Source organism: Polistes fuscatus, unplaced genomic scaffold (genome assembly GCF_010416935.1).
Source record: "Polistes fuscatus isolate 324 unplaced genomic scaffold, CU_Pfus_HIC Scaffold10, whole genome shotgun sequence".
NCBI lineage: Eukaryota > Metazoa > Arthropoda > Insecta > Hymenoptera > Vespidae > Polistes > Polistes fuscatus.
In genome coordinates, this window is record NW_025112998.1 from 3,599,753 (window position 1) to 3,619,788 (window position 20,036).

At 33.0% G+C, this 20,036-nt stretch overlaps 1 protein-coding gene across 2 annotated transcripts in view; it reads left to right on the forward strand.

The window, feature by feature from the left end:
* The window catches only part of LOC122523916 (heparan sulfate glucosamine 3-O-sulfotransferase 1), a 62,404-nt gene that overhangs the window by 10,331 nt on the left and 32,037 nt on the right, over positions 1–20,036 (forward strand). The window contains exon 1 of one of the 2 annotated variants that reach the window (XM_043645903.1): positions 14,973–15,110. The exons of the other annotated variant lie outside the window; for it this stretch is intronic. The gene's annotated coding sequence lies outside the window, so the exon portion shown is untranslated. Of the gene's footprint in view, positions 1–14,972; positions 15,111–20,036 lie in introns of those variants that run through there. 2 annotated transcript variants of the gene reach the window in all.

Consider the following 20,036-nt stretch of genomic DNA (forward strand, 5'->3'; position numbering starts at 1 on the left):
AAAAGTTTTTCTTCTCTTTACTGGCAGCCTACTGTGAACCATCCTACACACATATACGTCACTTTTTTTCGACTGTTTTTTAGTTCAACTGTATTCTCTTTTACATTGCCACCGTGTGTATTCGTATGAGAAAAATCTAAAAACACGTACAGGGTTGGTCAAAAGTTCTTAGGTAATTTCAACAAATTTGTTGAACTTTTACGAAACGTTATTAAACATTTCATATTTTGTAGATTGTTAAAAAGTTTTGTTATACTTCTATTCTATTATTGTATCATAATTCATTATTATGTGGCATCACTCGATTTGTTTACAAAAGTTTATAAAAATAATCATTCAAAAATTTGGAGAGGTTCATAACTAAGAACTTTTAGACGTACGCTATGTATGCGCTAAATGGAAATCGTCATTTTGATTATAATCCTTTCTAAACAATAATTACCTTAAAGGATATCACGACATACGCACGCGCCATATTGAATTTTACAAATCGGTCGGAGTCTGCGGCTTCCCGAGTAGCCAGAGAGAAACGTATAACGATCTCAACGTGCCTCCGTGTTCCCCTACAATTAGATTATCTCCCAGACCTAACCTCTCTTTTCTCTAGTCTTCCTAGTAAGGTAACTGAGATATAGAAGGGTATCTGTCGCAAAATTGTCTCTTGTGTAACATTTTGGGATGGAAACGTGTAACCCATACAAAATCTTGCGTGAATTTATTTCTTTTCTCGAATTTCTTACTTTGATATTACCGAAACTCTGATTTTTCACATTGGTCAATAAAATATTAATGCCTAATCGAAATTTAATCAGAAATCTTCAATTTCAAACCTTTAGTTTTTTATTTTGATGCTTAATCTTCATATTTTGTTCGTCTATAGAATTGCAAATTTATTTTGATTGTAATTTTTTTTCTATCGAATCTGTATATTTTTTTGTTAGTAATCGTTAGATCAACCAATACTTTTTGATAGTTTTGCAGCAAGAAAGAGAGATAGATAGAAAGAAAAGGAAAAAACATTGCTCCACTTTCGAAGCGTCACTTTTGCAACGCGTTAAGACATACCCGGCTTTGGACACTCAAATCGCTCATCCTATATAAGTTCTCATGAAATAAAAAGATCTAGGAAACACAGGGTAAGATGTATCTATACAACGTGACGTCGAAGTTTTGAGGTTAGGTCAGTTTTCCTAAATGCATTCAAGTTTTTACAAATATCTTTGAAGTTGAACGAACTGTGAAAAATTAAATGCATTGAACAATGTTTCTAAAAATATAATTTTTTATAAAACGAAACTTAAAGTTTATGAAAAGAAAAAAAACAAAAGAGAAACGTTTGCTTGTATTTGGAATTAAATTAGAAAAAACAAAGAAATAATATTAAATAATAAAAAAGTGTTCATCCTCTCTCTCTCTCTTATTTTGCATTTAATTGAAATCATAGAAATGAGAAAGAAGTTTGTAATAATAATCGACTTGAAAAGTATAATAAATAAAACCGTGAGAGAGCAATATCTTGGCGTATCTAATATCGGCCATGTTGCTGTCGCGACGCCATCCTCGTCGTCGTTGTCTTCGTCATCGTCTTCCTGACGAAATTGAATTTACGCGCGCGTAACAATACCCTCGCAGAGTTTTACGTAAGTAAGTAAGTACAAGTTCGAAGAGAAGAAAAGTATACCAACGCTAGAGTTTCTTCTTTCCACAAACTTTTTATAATTCGAACTGATGCTTCCCGTTAATCTCAGTGTGTTTTAGACACTCTGAAAGTCTTCGTTTCGAGTTTCTACGTATTATTGAATTTCAAAACTAACTTCTAATTGTTTCTTTCATAAACGTTATCACAATATCATTAAATGTTGGTTACGCTGATATCTACAAAAATGATAAGGAAAAAAGTATGTTAAATACAATAATACATGTATATTTTTTGGTAATCTCAAAATTGGGGGAGTTCAAAGTTTCTAGTGACATTTTGTTTTATAATTTTAAAAAATAACATTTTTCTATGAAGAAGTTACGAAAAGAAAGATAATTGATTTTGTAAGATCATTCAAGGATTTTTGGCACATCCTGTATGCGTGTTTTGTTATAAGCTGATATACATATATTTTGAGGTTAGGTTCACAAAGAGAATGACGAATTTGCTTGAATTCGTGAGTCTCTTTATCTCTCTTTCTCTCCCCCCCCTTCCTATGTGTTAGTTAATCGTCCTTCCTCTGTGGTATGTACTGGTTTACATTTCACGTGTTGTGTCGTCAGTGCTAATTACCCGAGACAGCAAAGAAATATGTTTAAACCGTTCGTAACAGTTTCCTCGCCGTCATGGATTTATACTGTTTGGAATTCATTTGCTACATATCTATAGACACATACATGTATTTACGTAAAAGTGAAAATTGAACAAACTTATAATTGATACGATGAGTAAGATATTTTTATCTTCAGCGATAGCAGGTACGATGGACAGACAATTGTATTAAGTGTCAATAAAAAGCTTAGAAATCTTGTAAATAAAATAAATATTTCTTCGTAATATTACACATGCGTGTACATGAAATTGTTTGCTTGAAAGAATTATCTTCTCTTTTGGATATTCTTGATCTATTTCTTAAGAAAATAAATTTGCAAAATGGCGGTGCTCGACATTTGCTGTATACATTTCATTGATTTTATTAGATAAAGTTCGTCAACAATTGTTCGGTAATTTAAAAAATCAATTATTCTTTTTCGAGACACCATTTATAGATTAATTTTTATTAAGTTTATATGATTATTATTCAAGAAATTTTTGATCCACCCTACGTATATACATTGTTATGCATATAAGTACAGATGTACGTAGAGTTCAGAGATTATTCGATAAATTAGTTCGGTCAGTGGTATTGGCTCATAAATTCAGGAAGATACAATGTCTGCTTTATCCTTTACAGTAGTTCGCTTCGATCAGTCCTAGATGCAAGCGATTAATAAGGTAACCGATTTGCGTGCAATCTAAAGTACTCCGCCATTTTCCCTAGAATCGATTGAAGATTAATAGCTGTTGTGCGTTCGTATGTATGTATCTATGGATAGAAGATATCCCTGGAAGTATAAATTTATCTTCGATGGGCGATACCATTTTTAAAGTTAATTTTTTACCACTTTCTAAAGGATTTTTTCTTTTTCAGATATAGAAAGAAAACTAACGACATTCAATAAGTTTTATCGAACTATCTCCCGAGTAGTAATTTGTTACTTTCGATGTACCATTTTTAAAATGAACTTTCCACCAAACATTTATCGGGATTTTATTTTTTTAAACAACGAAATAACAATGGAATATTGTAATTATATTTAAGGGGTTATACCTAATCAGAAATTTTAAAAAATTGATGTTTTTTTTGTATTTTCGAAACGTACATATATTTGAGTATATTTTCTGAAAATATTTTTTTAAATAAAAAGTGTCAATATAAAGTTCCGAAACGCCTCTAAATGTATTAATATTTCTTGTATTATTCAAGTAGAACGCCTTTCCAGAGAATGTTCGTAAAAAGACGCCTTTTTTGGCCTCACAACTAGGTATAACCCCTTAAAACGACGATTTCAATAAGCTTATCAATGTTCACAAAATATCCGAAAGCAATCTCTCTTTTTTCACTTTAATCTCGTACTTCTGACTATTCGGCTGTTAATTCGGTTAAACGATTGGCATTAAAATACCGTTAATTTGACGATTCTCTCTCCTTCTCTCCCTCTGTCTTTCTCTCTTTGCACGCGGCACGTTCGTTTCCCGATATCGATCCCTACGAAGCTAGTTTACATTGTCAAATACTGTCGACACACAAGCGTAATTTCGTTCTTCACCGACGTAAATAAATCATGTCCGATTATTTACTCGGAGATCAATGAGATATGAAAGTAATTTGAGTGAAAAAAATTTCAATCAAGAAGGAAAATAAAGTAGGCTACGATTGTATTGTTTTTTATTTTCTAATAAAATTTGACAATCGTGATTTTAACTTCGAACTTTTCTGTAATGTCCATCACGCCATCTTGAAATTTCTTGAAATTCAATCTTCCATTAATCTGCCATTATTTAACTAAAAATTCAAACAAAAAAGGAACTATGCTAGAATCATTATTTATTATTTGTTACACGATTTTTATAATTTTACAATCATTAAAATACTTTAACAAAGAGAAGAAGTTCTTGTATACAAGTGTAAGGTTACCGCATCGCCATCTTGAAGTTCTGTCTTCTTAATAAATACAATAATTATATTTAAAATTCCTAGAAACATAGAGAAGAAGAAGAAGAAGAAGAAGAAGTTAAGATCATTACTGTTAATATTTGACAAAACTTGTACGATTCAGCAACTATTGGAATACAGAAAAGATAAAGAAAGAACTACATGCAAATTGTTTCGAAAAGTTCGTGCCGTCATTTTGAAAAGTTACATTTTAAATACAATTATCGTAGTAAATTTTGTAATGCTAGAAAATCTCTTCAGGTGTATTAGTAGAAGCAAGGGATAAGTTCACAGTGTTTCAACTGGGGGATAAGGATCGAGAGTAGCAAGCTTGAAGTTGTTACGTACGTTAGATAATTAATAGCACGAAAGACGAAGACTACGACGATGACGACAACGACGACAACGATAACGACGATAACGCGATGGTAGAGATGCGAAAGGAGAAACTGGTGTGTATCTCGAAAGAGAGAGAGAGAGAGAGAAAGAGAAAGAGAAAGAGAAAGAGAATTAGCAAAAGAGAGAGAAGAGAAAGATACACAGAGAGAGAAAGAGAGAGAGAGAGATAGGTAGTAGAGTTTCTATCGGCTTTTCGAAGCGTTAGATCTAGTTGGATAAGCACGAATTTCGATCTTGCCAACTTACTAAACAGAAAGATAGATATAGAGTGAGATAGGAAGAGAGAGAGAGAGAGAGAAGAAGATAGTTGGCAAGCGTGCGTGAATCGGTCCGGGGTTGATCGCTAGAGGAGGTCAAAGGTAAGTGAAACTTGAGAGTAAGTGAGAGAGATGAAGATAGAGAGAGATGAAGATAGAGAGATATGAAGATAGAGAGAGATAGAGAGAAATAAGGGAAGTTTCTATACGAGCGAACGGTGTAATACGGTTTAATTTCCTGTCAATAATTAGAAAGCTGCACGGCAACGAGTGTCTCAATGTAAGTGGCCAAGCCAGGTGAAGTTTATCGAACGCATGGTACAAGCCCTATCCTAGTATATTCCTTTCTCTTTCTCTCTCTCTCTCTCTCCCTTATTCTCTGTCTATGTCTCTTTCTCCGTAGTTTACTTACTTCCCTTATTTACATAATTATCGACTTTCCTTCCTTCCACATCCGTTCTTCCGTTAAATGTGCATCCTGTTACATACGTGCATCGATCATATCAATTTCGATCTTAATACCTTAACTAATAATTTCCTGTTATGACGTCTCACCGCGTTTTTTAATTTTTTCACAGTAATATAACTAAACCACGAGTGATACTATTTCAGTAGTTTATACAAAAACACAAGGTTCGAAACAATTTTTAATAATTTATATATAAAAGATCGATAAGTCGATAGTAATTTATAAACTTTAATTATTAATACGTATTAGATTATCTATAAGTAGCCTAAAAAATATTCAATACTTCGTTAAGAATAATTTTAGTATCGTGTAAAAAAGTATTTTAAACAATTTCCTTTCCCCCCTGCCTCCAAGATAAAGAAACAAAAATCAAACAAATACTGTTAATTTACAGACAAACAGTTACACTAACACAAAAGATTCCTACAATGACTCTTGTTAGCGAATCCCAATAATTATTCAATTTTGATGTAATACATTTCTATAATTGAACATACATATAAGCTCATGTAAATTTAGATCAAAAGGTATAATACATACATATGTATCAAAATAGATGAGTATTTATCATTCTTGCGGTATTATTGAGTAGACGTTAATAAGGGAACAATACGGTAGTATATCAAGCACCAACAGGTCCACAGAAAATTCTTCCGGCTTGTCGTGTTGCAAGCTATTCAGCCGATTCGGAAACCAGCAGTGCTGATATAACGGCCATAAGTAGCAACACGCTCTATCTATCTTTCTCCCCTACCTCCCTCCCACCTCCTATCCAAACCAACCCGCCCCCTGTTTCTCTCCCTCTCTCTCTTTCCCTATCTCTCTTTTTGTTCATCCCAATGGTTATGTAGCTACGTGCCAAGCCGGATATCGGAGATTCGAATCGACACTTGCTTCGTTCCGCCTCGAGCAGACGTGCCGTCGAGTGACGTTTCTACCTCCGAGTAAAACCAACCCCTCGCTATATCTCCCTCTCTCACTCCAACTCCTTCTTGCACGTTCTATTCCAGCACGTCGCTTCCCAAGTTTTCGTAATTTCATGACGTAAGCGTCGTGCCGTGTATTAATGTTCGCGAGACCTGACCACCGTAAATCGTCTCGTCTCCCCGACGAAATCTACAGGGTGACTTATTTATCTCATACCAACAACTACACGACAACAACCATCGTCTTTATTAATTCTTAGCATACTCCTTTTTTCTTTTATTATTTATAATACGAATACCGCCTTATACCGTCATTTTTTTGTTCTCTTTTAAATTCACCGGCCTTAGGGACGAGACGGGGGGTTGGGACCGACGATACTTAAGAACAAAAATAAAGAAGAGAGAAAGGGAAAGGAAAAATGTGTAGAATCCTTGTAATCCTTTTTATTTCATTTTTACTTTTTTTCTTTATAAAATAATAAAGCAGGAACGATTTATTTTTCCAGAAGATTGGCTAATTTATTATTTCTTTTCTTTTTTCTTAGGCGAATGTTGAGAAATAAACGTTGATAGGAAATATAATCGTTGAAGGAAAGAGAGAGAGAGAGAGAGATAAAGAGAAAAAGAAGGAAAAAGGTAGGAGAAAAAGGAAAAATGAGAAAAAAGTATAAGTAGAAGTTTCGTTCGGTTGGTAAGGTCGTAATCTTCCTTATCGACGTAACGTCTGCCAAAGTCCTACGGTTATATCACTTTTTCTCTCCTTCTAACAATAAGTTAGCAAACGACTTCGAGGGCGTCTCTCTCCATTCGATTTTCTCATCCCGAGGACACGTATAATGGTTTAGGAAAAGAAAGAAGGAAAGAAGGAAGAGTTAGAATGCAGGAATTTAGTTGGGTTGTCGTGAAACGATCTTTTGCTCGAGGCTAAACGATCGAGTTTGAGCTTACACATAGGAAAGTAGAGACGGGAATCTAAAAATGATTTTGTATGTGTGTGTGTGTGTGTGTGGGTGTGGATATATATAGGCGTATGTGAGTATATGTCTGTTAGGTGGATGATGATCACACTATGAAGAGAGAGAGAGAGAAAAGAAAATTTCTACGATGAGTCGCGTCTGGTTATGGTATAAGATTTACGGATAAAATATGGCGTGATATTTCCCGTAAGATGTTACTTCTCTTTTCTGGTATATGTGTGTGTATACCAGTTTGAGGGTAAACTTATGTATTGGTAGTGGTTTTAGTATCGGAGGGTTGGAATGAAATTCTCAAGGGTTGAATTTTCTTTTTTTAGCGATTGTATTTCGTCAGAATACAGCTGAAAGTCTGTGCTCTATTCGATGGAAAGAAAGAGGGCAGAGGATGAAAGGAGAGGGGGGTGAGCATTCCTGAATATTCGAATCGAATTTCGTGGCAAGAAGGGAAAGGGATATATATAAGGGTTGAGCGGGTATGAGGAGGGGTTTATCTTTCCTCGTTTCATAATAAATTTTTCTCTAGTTCTATTCCACTACATTTCGACTCGGCTACTTGTTTGAATTATGATTCAAATACGCTTGGTTTAGTTTCTCTTTCTTTTATACACGGTGCCCTTATGTACAGTTGTAGAAACTTAATTGTTCGAAACGTACTATAAATGGATAACATTTTTTCAATAGGTATATACTTAATATTTATTTTCCTCTTTTTTTTGTTTTTTGTTTTTTATTTTTTATTTAAATCATTTACTCGGATGAACATTATCTTCCTAAGCTTCTTCCGTTATTGTTTCACAGAGACATTATTTTACGTTGGAAATGAGTAAAACGAGAAAATTATTTTTTACTCTTACCGACACGCATACACTTAGAATAAAAGAGAGAGAGAGATAGCAACGATACTCATCGTTATCAGTTACAAAATAATTCAGAAGAAAGTCGTGGTAGGATGAGGTGGTGATGGAATGGCGAGGGGGAGGCAGAGGGGAAGGTTGGCTCGAAACGTTTTTAGCAAATTGTGTACATTTATTAGAACGATTGCACGAATTTTCCAAATTACTTTTATGACGGAACCTTACAGGAAGCACGATGGGCAACCATTATTTCGAGAGCGTTTCAAAATGGCGACTGCATAGGGAGAACACGGATTATTGTTAATATTTTATTTAAGGACTCATAACAGCTCGTTGTTCATTGTTTTAAACGTTTGCCTCGGTAAATATTGAGTTGGATGCATACGGGGTGTCTGATTTATTTCTTATCATTTCGTTCGATCACATTTGGAATAAAATTGTTTATTAAACTTCTATTCATCCTCCCCCTTTCTTCTTTTTCTTCTTATCTTCATCTTCTTATCGTCATCTTCATATAATTTTTTTTCTTTTCTTTTTTTTTTTTTTTTTTTTACAAACGATCGAAGTAATTTTGAAAGGCGCAATTCATCATGACTACAACAAAAGGATTCGACGTAAGAATATCGGAATATCGCGTAATGCAGCCATCAATCACGAACAACGTGCGTATAAATTTGGTATCTTTGGGGCTCCTCTTTGCCATCTTATCGCTTATCATATCCAAGCACGAGATTGTTATCGATCGTACCTTCAGAGTTCCTCTTATGACAACCAAGGAGCTATCATTCTACTTCAGTTTCCCTTCAAAGAGAAAAGAGTATTTTTGCGTTTTATCGTCCCTCCGGTAGTTCCCTTTTTTAATCATGCCTGGGGATCATCCGTGTACGTGTGTATGCGTATGTGTATGTGTGGGTGTGTATACATATATAATAAAAGTATGCGTAAGTATACTTTCATAAATTATTTTTCATATCTTACCACAGTTATGAGAACAAAAAGAAATTACTTAAAGATCATAATAAAAGTTTCTTAGTGGGTTAAAAGAACCTAGGCAAAGTTTGGAAATCAATTTAGGTCTATTTAGAAATTTTTTAACGTTAGTTTTTGTTCGGTTTCAATTTGTAAAACTACAAGTCTAGGAATTTAGAAGAATTAGGAAATTATCTAAGAATTTATTCCTTCTCCCGGGTAAGAACTTTTGACCCAGTCTGTACTATTCTCAGAGACAAGGACTCGGACTCGGTCGATAAATCTTGAAGGAAATTCAAATAGATGTTGAACTGTGACGGAGCAGAACATCAACCAACGCGATACCTTCCTCCGTCCTTTTTGCAGTTATGGTAGAGTAGGAGCAGAAACTCGGGAAAACCATGGGGCTCTCGCGTTTAAGTTCCTTCTTGTCTTTTCCCCTTACTTGCTTGCAACCTAGTCAACTAGCTAGCTGGGTAGCTAGCTGGGTAGGTAGATAGGTAGGTAGGTAACCTAGCCTCAAGGTCTCCAGGGAAAGATATTGCCGGAAATTTCGGGGACAGTCCGTGGCGTAACTACGTTTCTGTAAAATCGAATTGCTACGTTGGGTATATCTACTACAGTGACGATAAATTCACTCCTTTTAACTCCGTCAGATTCTAATAAATTTCATCCAACTTCTCCTAGATTCCTTGTAATTCTCTTATACAAAATATTACAGACATTTATTTGAAATTTTTCTTTATGAATGAAAAATGAATCTTTTCTTTTTATAAATATCGATACAATTATAACTAACAATAAGTCAACGGCTTAACCACGTTGAAAAATCACGTTCTTGTCAGATTACTAAAATCAAGTAACTATGGGCAAGGTTTAGTACATGGGATGGTGGGTGATCCGGTCGAAAAAAAAACCGTGTGCTATTGACTGCATGATATGTGTGAGAAGATGTTTGTAGAAAAACTTTTGTAAATGAGATAGTAATAAAAGACAATACAATCATAACTATTATTTGAAGTTTTGATTGGCTTTGGATACATTTGAACTATGGAATTTGTCAAAATTTATGATCCAATTTATAAGTTAGGGTTCATTTGTTAGATCAAATCAAGTAAATCTGTCACCGTAGGTAACTTTACAGTTTGATCAAATTAACTTTCAGAGAATAGCTAAAAGTCAGATTGTAGATATTAGTGTATTTCGAATGTATCGATTGTGATCTGGGAAAAAAGTAAAGCATATGTTCTGAAGGTCTCTCTCGTTCTCCCTGGTTCTATAAAAAGGTATTTCATGAATCATTCTTCGCGAATGCATGTCAGAGATTTGCGATCGATCGACACCGTGTTACTCAATCTACAAACTACGAGTAATGCATTTCAAGCTGTCGCGAAAACGTAAAACGTGTTCTGAGAGTATAGTATTTTCCATTGAATAATTTCATAGATCGAAGTAGCTTATTTTTGATCGCTATCATAAATATGTATAATATTTGATATTTTATTTTCCGATATAAAGTTGACGATATCTTATCAAACGTTAGATATAAATCCGAACTATTATTTCGTTTCTGTTAAGACATAAAAAAACTAACTAACATTCTTAAATTATTGCTCGTCAAACTAATTTTTATTAAGCAAAATCAGGTTTGACAAAAATATGATTTATGTTAATACCACATTACTATTGATGCGCTTTATATGAATCAAGGATCACTTTTCCTGGACTGTTTATGAAATTTTATTCTATATAACCTAATACATAAATCATTTTGGGCCAAAAGTGTGTAGTTAGTGACTTTTGGCCGAATATAGACGATTTATAATCGTAGTTAGTAATAGCAACGCTACTTCTAATGCAAACGAATTAGTCCTTTTTATTGGCGAATTAATATTTGACGTTTCAAATTTCCCGGCTTTCGTTCTCGAACAATTTCGAGTTACGTGACTAATGAGTTTAAAAGTAAATTATGACCCTAGAACGAAATAAAAATAAAAAAAAACAGAAAGATAGTAGAACACAGAGAGAGAAGAGAGAGAGAGAGAGAGAGAGAGTGAGAGTGAGAAGAGAGGTTAGCAAGCACGCGAGATCGTGAAAAAGTACTATATTATATTTAACAACATCGACTTAGGATAAAAGAAGGTTAGAAGAAGACAGATTATTTGCCAGGCGCAATCCACAAACTCAATTTCCCTTGTGATTCTTAATGTGCTCTCTAAGGACATTATTACGAATAATCAAAGAATTTCTCGAAGGTTTTTATCGATGTCTCCTAGTCAATACATGTCTTCCTCTTTTTCTGACATTAATCTATAACCAACTGAGATAAAATATTATAAGAAAAAAAATAACATATATATGTGTATTGCATTTTTTTCTCTTCACAAATTACTTTATTAATGATTGTATCGTTGAAATATGGCGTTTACAAAGTGGACGTATCAAGATGGCGCTGTCTACAGTAATTACAGTGTCAACAAAATGGACGTATCAAGATGGCTACCATACTGTTATTAAAATTATTTCAATAAGGTTAAACGTTTATATCATTTAAATATTGTATCAGTATAAGATGGACATATTAAGATAGCGATTATTGATTAAGATCATGATTATTTAAATGAAAAATCATGTAAATTTGTAATTATAGAAATGAACGAACTCCCGACATGGCGGCCGTATCAACGAATAACTTCTCCCTAATCTTTTTCTTTCAATTATCTTTCAGACCTTCTCGGAATTATCAAAGAGAATACAAAGAACGGATAGAAAGTGAAAGACAAAAGATAAGATATTTCTCGATTGCAAGTGATGGAGTAGTTGGGCGGCGACGATGGTGGAATGGGGGTGGGTTTGGGAAAGGGTTAGATTTCTTCGAGACTCTTTCAGACAAGCGAGAGCTAGGGCGAATCCCATTGACCTCCATTCCAACGCGCACGAGGGCTCCTTAATCACCCTTGACCCGTTTCACGCGAAATTGTGCATACCACCTTTTCCAATCTTCCGCATCTACATCCATGATAGCTCTTTAGACCGTGTGTGGAACTCCCTCGAGTGTGTTACTTCGAGGAATAAGCCATGCCCTAAAGCATATATGTATACACATATTTTCTTTTCTTATTTTCTTTCTATATCAGAGCTGTCCAACTGGCGGCCCACGAAGCAAATAAATTTCTTTTATAAACAAATATTTATGTCAAATTAAATAAATGATTGGAATGAAAAGATACCCGTTTTATATAGCAAAATTATAAAAATGATTGCTACGATGTCATGGGGGTTTGTTAAATTTAGGAAAATAAATAGGAAAATCTTTTAAATAATCGTTGATTCTTTATCATTCGTGTTTTATAATTAAAATATTAAAAAAAAAAACAGATTTATTCGATAAAGCAATAAATTCATTTGAACAATTTATGTCGAATCGTCGTGAGGAGAAAAAAGAAAACACATCTCGGAAACAGTCACTGATCTTTTCAAGATCGAACCGTTATTGCCTATTTCTATACATATGTATGTTTACTTTTTGTTTTTAAACACTCGAGACAGTCACAGCTCAGTCGTCTTACGGTGAACAAGTCGGATTCGATCCGTGTTTCGTAAGAATATTATTCCTTTTAATATTTCATCGTTGACCTAATAATAAAATCGATTTTTAAATTAATTATTTATAATTATTCATTATTATTAATTATTATCCTTAGTACAACAAATTAAATTCTTTTTTTTTCATCGTTTTCTATTATTTCATTGTGAAATCAAAAGTGAATTTTTCGTAAACAGTCGATTTATTTTTTACAATTGTATTTAATATTTAAATGTAATTGTTTATTATATAATAATAACGTGTTTCTTTTATAAAGTATTACTTAAACTTTCACAGTCATTGAGCAGAAATTAGACAGCACTGTTCTATAGAGACCTAGTTCTATCCAATCGGTTTCTTAGACTACCACTTCAGCATTTGTATCTTTTAACCTATCTTTATTTCTTTCTCTTTTTCTCTAGGATAAAGAAAGGAAAGAAATGAGAGAGAGAGAGAGAGGGAGAGAGAGAGGTTAAGAGAAAATTGGTAGCAGAGAATTCGACTTTACTTGGTTAGTATCTACCTATGTATCTATCTATCTAGGTAGGTAGCTATCTAGCTATTGGAAGAAGGTACGTCTAGAATATATATTCTCTTGTGTGTATCGTGATAAACCTAGGCCAAATAGTTTCGGACCTCCCCAGTGTGGCTGATTTCTCGTATATTCCATGATAGAGAGCTCGCTTTACGATAAGCGGTTAAGATATATATTTATATATACAGTGGGTATTAGTTGAAATCGTACACAGTTATGCTTATTTGAATTTTTCTTGAAAATTATTAATATAAAGTGTATTTAGAATGAAAACAATTTAAAAGTAAATACGTTAAATTACATTTATTACATATTTAATGAGTTTTACTTCAAAGGATTATTTATAATAAGTGAATTAACGAAAATAGTATATATGAAACGCCCCCCCCTTATACCTTAAAAATATATTTATTATTGTTTAAATAAGATATAATATACGCGAGGTATAATTAAGTAATGTTTAAACAATAGTACATTTGTTTAGATGATAATGAGCCAGTTTAACGATGGATTTCGAAGAGGACAATAGGTAGAAATTATATTCCGTGTTTTTAAATTACAATAAACATTTATTTCGATTAATTAACAATTATTTAAGGTATATCGAACGCTAAAATGTATTTTACTAATATTAATTAATATTAATTGTTAAGAGAATACATGTTTTTTCTTTCTTTAAAGATACATTGATAATAAGAAAATAATGTTAGATTCGATGCTAAAAATTTAAGCTTCTTTTTCATCCTTTTTTTTTTTTTTTTTTTTTATGAGTTTGTAGAAAATTTCTAAGGCAACTAGTTACGTATTAACTCGCAAAGTGAACGTGCTAAAAGAGGTTAAGGAAAATCACGCGACGTGCGCAAAACGGTCCGTCAAATTTCTCATTCAGTCTCGTCACGCTAAGCACACGACGATGAATGATGCGATATTGATCACCCAACGTCCGCACGATTCCTTCGAAGATACGCACGGCATCGTCCCATACTTGAAACGCCTAATCATCTGCTACTTTTTTCCACTATTATATAGATCGTTGATGTTTCTTTACCGTGAAAATAAGTTTGCTGAATTATCGTTAAAATGATTATATCGTGAAAGCAAATGGGGTGGAGGGGAGGTGAAATTAAAAGCAAAAAAAGAAATAAAAAAAAAACAAATGATAGAATTTTAATAACATGGTATATACATCATATAATTTATTATAATATTTAATATTTGTTATTAATTGTTTGTTTAAACCTTCCGTTATTGCATATAAATTCGTTATATAGTTGCATGAAAGACCCTTATATGGGTCGATTAGTAACGCAAGGATTAAGGATAATATTATAATTCAAAATATACTAGAAATATATTTTTCTACCGATACCTCATTAAAATGAAAATTAATTAAAAAGTTAAACAATTTATCTCACAAATTCGAATTTATATTTATTATATTATATTATATATTATATATTTGCATATAAATAACATGATCATAAATAATAATAATAATGATAATATATAATAAAAGTGTCTCTTTGATCGTTGAATTTTTTTGTTCGTCATAGGACAAAGTTTAACTAAAAGAACTTTCATATATCTCTTTTATATTCTTATAAAAAAGTAAAGTCTTAATATAATTGATAATCTTACTCACTTTCTCAGTCTATCCTTCTCGCACAAAGCTATCTCTTCTTTTATAATAAAGGAAAAATTTTGCATATGATTACAGAAGGAAAAAAAAAAGAGAGAGAGAAAGGGAGAAAGAGAGAGAAGGAGAAAGAGAGAGAAGGAGAGAGAGAGAGAGGGAGGGAGAGAGAGAGAAAGGGGAAGAAAAAGAAAAAGAAAAAGTCGCATGGCGTTCCTATCTCCAGCTACGCCTTAAAAGGACCGCCATTTTCAAGGATGACGACGGGAGGTAAGAGTTTCGCACGAGAGTTCACTTCCTTCCTTTATTCTTCTTCTCTTTCTCTCTTTCCACGCTAGCTAACTCGTTTTTTCATTTTTCTTTTATCTTATTCTCCTTCTTCATCATCATCTTCCCTCTCTTCTTTGAGTTCTTTCGTTCCTTTCTCTATCTCTAACACTTTTTTTTTTATTTTAATTTTTGTTTGATCTCTTCTTCTATCTCCTTGGTTCAAACAGTTTCCTCTCTCTCTCTTTTTATTTCTTTTTTATTTCTTTATTTCTTTCTCTTTCTTTCTCAAAACGAGTAACCTCTTTATTAACCTTTCGCAGTGGTCCTCTGTCGAGTCGGACTTGACATTTCAAGCATGTAATAGCAAATTCTTGCATACCTCTCCTCACCCCTGTCCTACTCAACACCAGAATATTAATTATAAAATATGTCAGAGAGCTGATAAGTGTATGCGAACGTAAGTTAAAAGCGCGAAACAATTAACATTTAATTTAATACAATACGTATGTGAATACTCACACACACACGCACACATATATATGGAAACGAAATTCAAGGTTGATATTTTTATAGAAAATTGTTTAAGGTGATTCAGCATTTATAACGAAAAAAATTAGAAACAATGCAGGTATTTGAGTCAAATGTTTCTAAATGGTTAAAAAGTTCTTAAATGATTTTTGAAATCGTCTGTAGTGAGGTTAGGAAAAGCAAGATGGACGAAAACATGGCGGATTACACAGCACACCCACATATCATACATGCACAGATACAATTGTAAAACAATCTGCCAAGAACGTTCGTTTTCTTAGATGGGTTTGGCTGGCTCTGTTCAGTTAGCAATTCGTAATACTACCAATACTATAAAGATACTTCAAACGGGAGTAAAAGATCGATTCGTATATATATGCGATAAGCCAATCGTTTTGTTTTACTACTTTTGCCGCAGTAAAAGATAAAAGAAACAAAATAAAGAATAAAATCTTTTTTTCTTTATATTTCAGAAGTTCGATCATTCGTTTTTAAACTTTGAACGATAAAAATGGGATATACAAAAAACTTTCGCGTATTATTTCGAATTTTTTGTCACTATGATTGTGAACGATTGTGTTGGTCACGTGACTTTTAAATCGCGATCGATTCGATCAGCCAAATGTCACGTGACGATATCGATCCTACTAGATTACTTTTAATCGACTAGATTCTCACGTGAGAATTTCGATTGGGATCTAGTTTTCATTGATTAAAAGTCACGTAAACGTTTAATTGTGAGTTGTAATTGATTAGAATAGAATGAGAATTAAAGAGGGAAAGGGAAAATGAAATTCTTAAAGGTGAATCTTAGGAAGGGTTGTCGTTCGTACAAGAAATTTGGGTTGGAATGAAGTGAGAGGGAAAAAGAGAAAGAGAAAGAGAGAGAGAAAGAGAGAGAGAGAATGCAAGCGATACCGGTTGCAATAGCGCGAGAAATGGGAGTTTCTATGAGCTCTCAAGTAATTTCCGCAGTACCTATTTGTCGAGTTAAATGTGCAATAATAGACCTTCTTCCTCTATACCCCACAACCGTCCCCCTTTGGATCCTTACCCACATTCCTTGGCCATTCTCTCGTGCAAATTGTTTCAAACTTTCATAGCTCCAAATTTAGCTTTGCCGACTAGATTCCTCCTTCTACTCCTAGGAAAAGGACATCCTTAAATTCCTTGTGCCAGGAACGCGTTTATATTTTTAGAAACCCTAAGTGTAGCATTATCGGGGATAGAAAATAAAACAAATTTCGGTTAATTAAATTAGGATAGTTGTTTTGGATTTTTTAATTCTGTTGAAAATTCAAATCAATATTTTTATGATAATTAATTTTTAATAACATGAAAATAATAGAAAAATATATATGTGTGTGTGTGTGTGTGTATTTGCGTTCAGTTTTATTTTATATATCCGAATTTAAAAAAAATTATATAAAATATAAATAAGTTCAAATGTAAAGAAAAAATTAAAATTAAATTTACAATTAAAAAAAGACAGCAAATGATAAATAAAATATATCTATCTTCGAACACGAATATTTTGTAGAAAGATAAAAGGAAAATAAATAGCATATATTTGAACGAAATATCTGTGTAATGTAATATCGATATTTCTTTTTTTATTACAAGATGTATGTAAATTGATCCTTGTAACGCTTGAGATGGGTTCTTATTAATCAACGATTAAAAACGTGTATAACAAAACGAACAAATTTTATACGATTATTGGTAATCGATACTTGTTTTTTTTTTTATTTACCTACATTTTTTTTTTTAATCTTCGTTCATCGGATATACACATACACACGCGCGCACATATGGTTATACGTACGTATATTCGTATAAATTTATACACATACACGATGTATCGTTGGTATAGAGATAACGATCGATATAACGAGATGCAAATTAATCCTACTGTATCCTTATCGGTCCCGCATGGTGTCATTATTAACGACGGTATTTCGGATTCGGAATACTGATTACACAAACTAGTTATTTATTTACAGAAACGCACGCATTATGCACAAATACGCGGAAAAAGAGAGAGATAGAAAGAGAGAGAATGAGAGAAAAGCAGAGAACAAGAGGCATACAGGGTGGATTAAAAACTCCTACATGGCCTAAAAATTCTTCAATGTTTATTTTTAATTGTTACTAATTGATTGTCCCGTAAATTTGACACGTTTTATCGTAAATTCAACGATTCTAAGATCAAATATTAATTAAAATAGCAACGCCGATCACAGGTGATTTACGTTGCAGTTAACAAGTTAACCTGATTTTAAAAAACAATTACTTTTCATTAAATCTTTTTATGCAAATTTTGTTCCTAGATGATAAAATAATAAGCTCAAGATTAATAGATTATAATGTGAGTCTAATTAGTTATACCGTTTTTATGATTGTAAATAAAAAAAGAATTTATCGTATTTAGAATTCAAGACATTTTGAATGATCGAAATTCTTCGAATTTGATGAATTCAACTTATCAGCTATTTCTCATGTTGTTATCTAACAATTCGTTTCAACCAGCGAGTTTATCTTGCCCCCATTTCCTTCAAATTGAACGACCCAAACGTGGTGCATCTTTCTAATTGAAATTTCGAAAACCAATTTTGACCGTGTCCTTCGTTTAGCAAACCCTCTACGTAAACTGTACTTTATTTTGTTCTCCCTTGCACCGTGTATTTCCCCTTGCGGTAATAAAACAACGGAATACAATGAAAAATAAATACTTGACAAATCGAAATACAAGAAAGTTCTAAATCACGTCTGAAATGTCTCTCGCTAAAACGTAAAATGATTTTGAAGTTTAAGAGTATGATTAGGTATTGATAAACGCGACTAACGAAATGTCTGTGCTTAATACGAAATTACTTTTCGAACAACATAATAGAAGCCTACGAAAGTTTCGATAATGGATAATTGATTTTAAAAATCAGTTAGGAACTTTTAGCACACCCTGTACTATTATAATAAATATCTGTTTGGTATTTCGAGTATACAACCTCGAGAGTACAGGGTGTTCTTTTTTATGTAATTAAGCTTTTTTTTCTTTCTTTCATTTTATGTGTGTGTACGGGGGTGTTTCTTCTCCCCTTCTCTTTCTATCTTTTTCGCTTTTCTTTTTTATCTAATTAAGCCGCTTCAAGGCACTCGTTTCTTTTCGGACCGAGACGCGGATTGCCTCATCTTTTTCACAACTAACGAGATAACCTTAGAAACAGAGAAGAGATGGAAGAAACGGTTAACGGCACTTCCTTGACTCGATACAGTTACACAGATATGTATATACATAGTTATCTACTAAGGATAAGATGGCAACTTCTTTTTCTTCTTCTTGTGCTTTGCGAAAATCGCGGATTCGAGAAACTGTTGAAAATCTTTTGAAATTATATGTATCTGTCGTTAGTTTTATTTCCAACCGTGAATATTATTTTAATTATGTGTTAACGAACTTTTCCATGTCTCTTGGTGATCCAATATTTTGTCTCTTTTACTTTGTTGATTGTGAAAATTTTGTTCGCGAAATAAACAGAGTTAGGATAAAGTTCTTAGAGTTTTTAGTTTGAAAATTTTTGTACAAAAATGTATTTGAATATTATCTAAGAATTTTAGGGATCATATTTTATATTTAATGATTAAAAAAATACAGAAATTTAATATCTTTTTGTGTAATGTTTGTTTTGGTTAGTAAAATTATTATTGTTTTATAATGTTTAATATATTTTTTGTTTTAATTAGGATTAAGTCCCGAAGCATTTTTAAATTTTCCATAAATAATTTTTTCATTATACATACACAAATTATTGAAGATAAAAGTTTGTAGATATTATTATTTTTATCTTGGATAGAATGAAAATGAAGATAAAGAAAATTTGGAAGAGGTCGATCGTCAGTAGCGCTTGGCACTGCTGATGGCCTGACCATCTCTAACCAGAAACCTTCAGAGCTGCTGTGAAGCCACGCCATTCTAGATCGTGGCTTGCATCCAGGCCAATCACACCTTTGAGAGGAATTAACGGGTTTCAAGAACAAGAGCGTGCTTTCGTTTCCACGGTTTCCAACTTTTCTTTTTCTCTTTCACTCTCTTCTCTTTCTCTTTCCCTTTCTCCCTCTCCCTCTCTCTCTTTTCTACTCTTCTTTCGGAATTTTCCTTTTTCCATTCCATGCAAGCCTCTTTGAATTCCCAAAAGCCCATCCGCGTGAACAGCTCGCAACGCCATCTACTATCCTATACATCTCCCACCTACTAACTTACCTTTGAATTCATCCGAAATTGAAAAATCGACTCTCCTCTCTTTCCTGTCGACAACCATTTCTTCTTTCTAATTTTACTCTAACATCTACCCCGCTATTTTACTTTCTTTACTTTGTTTACTTGATTAAACGAGGAAAAGA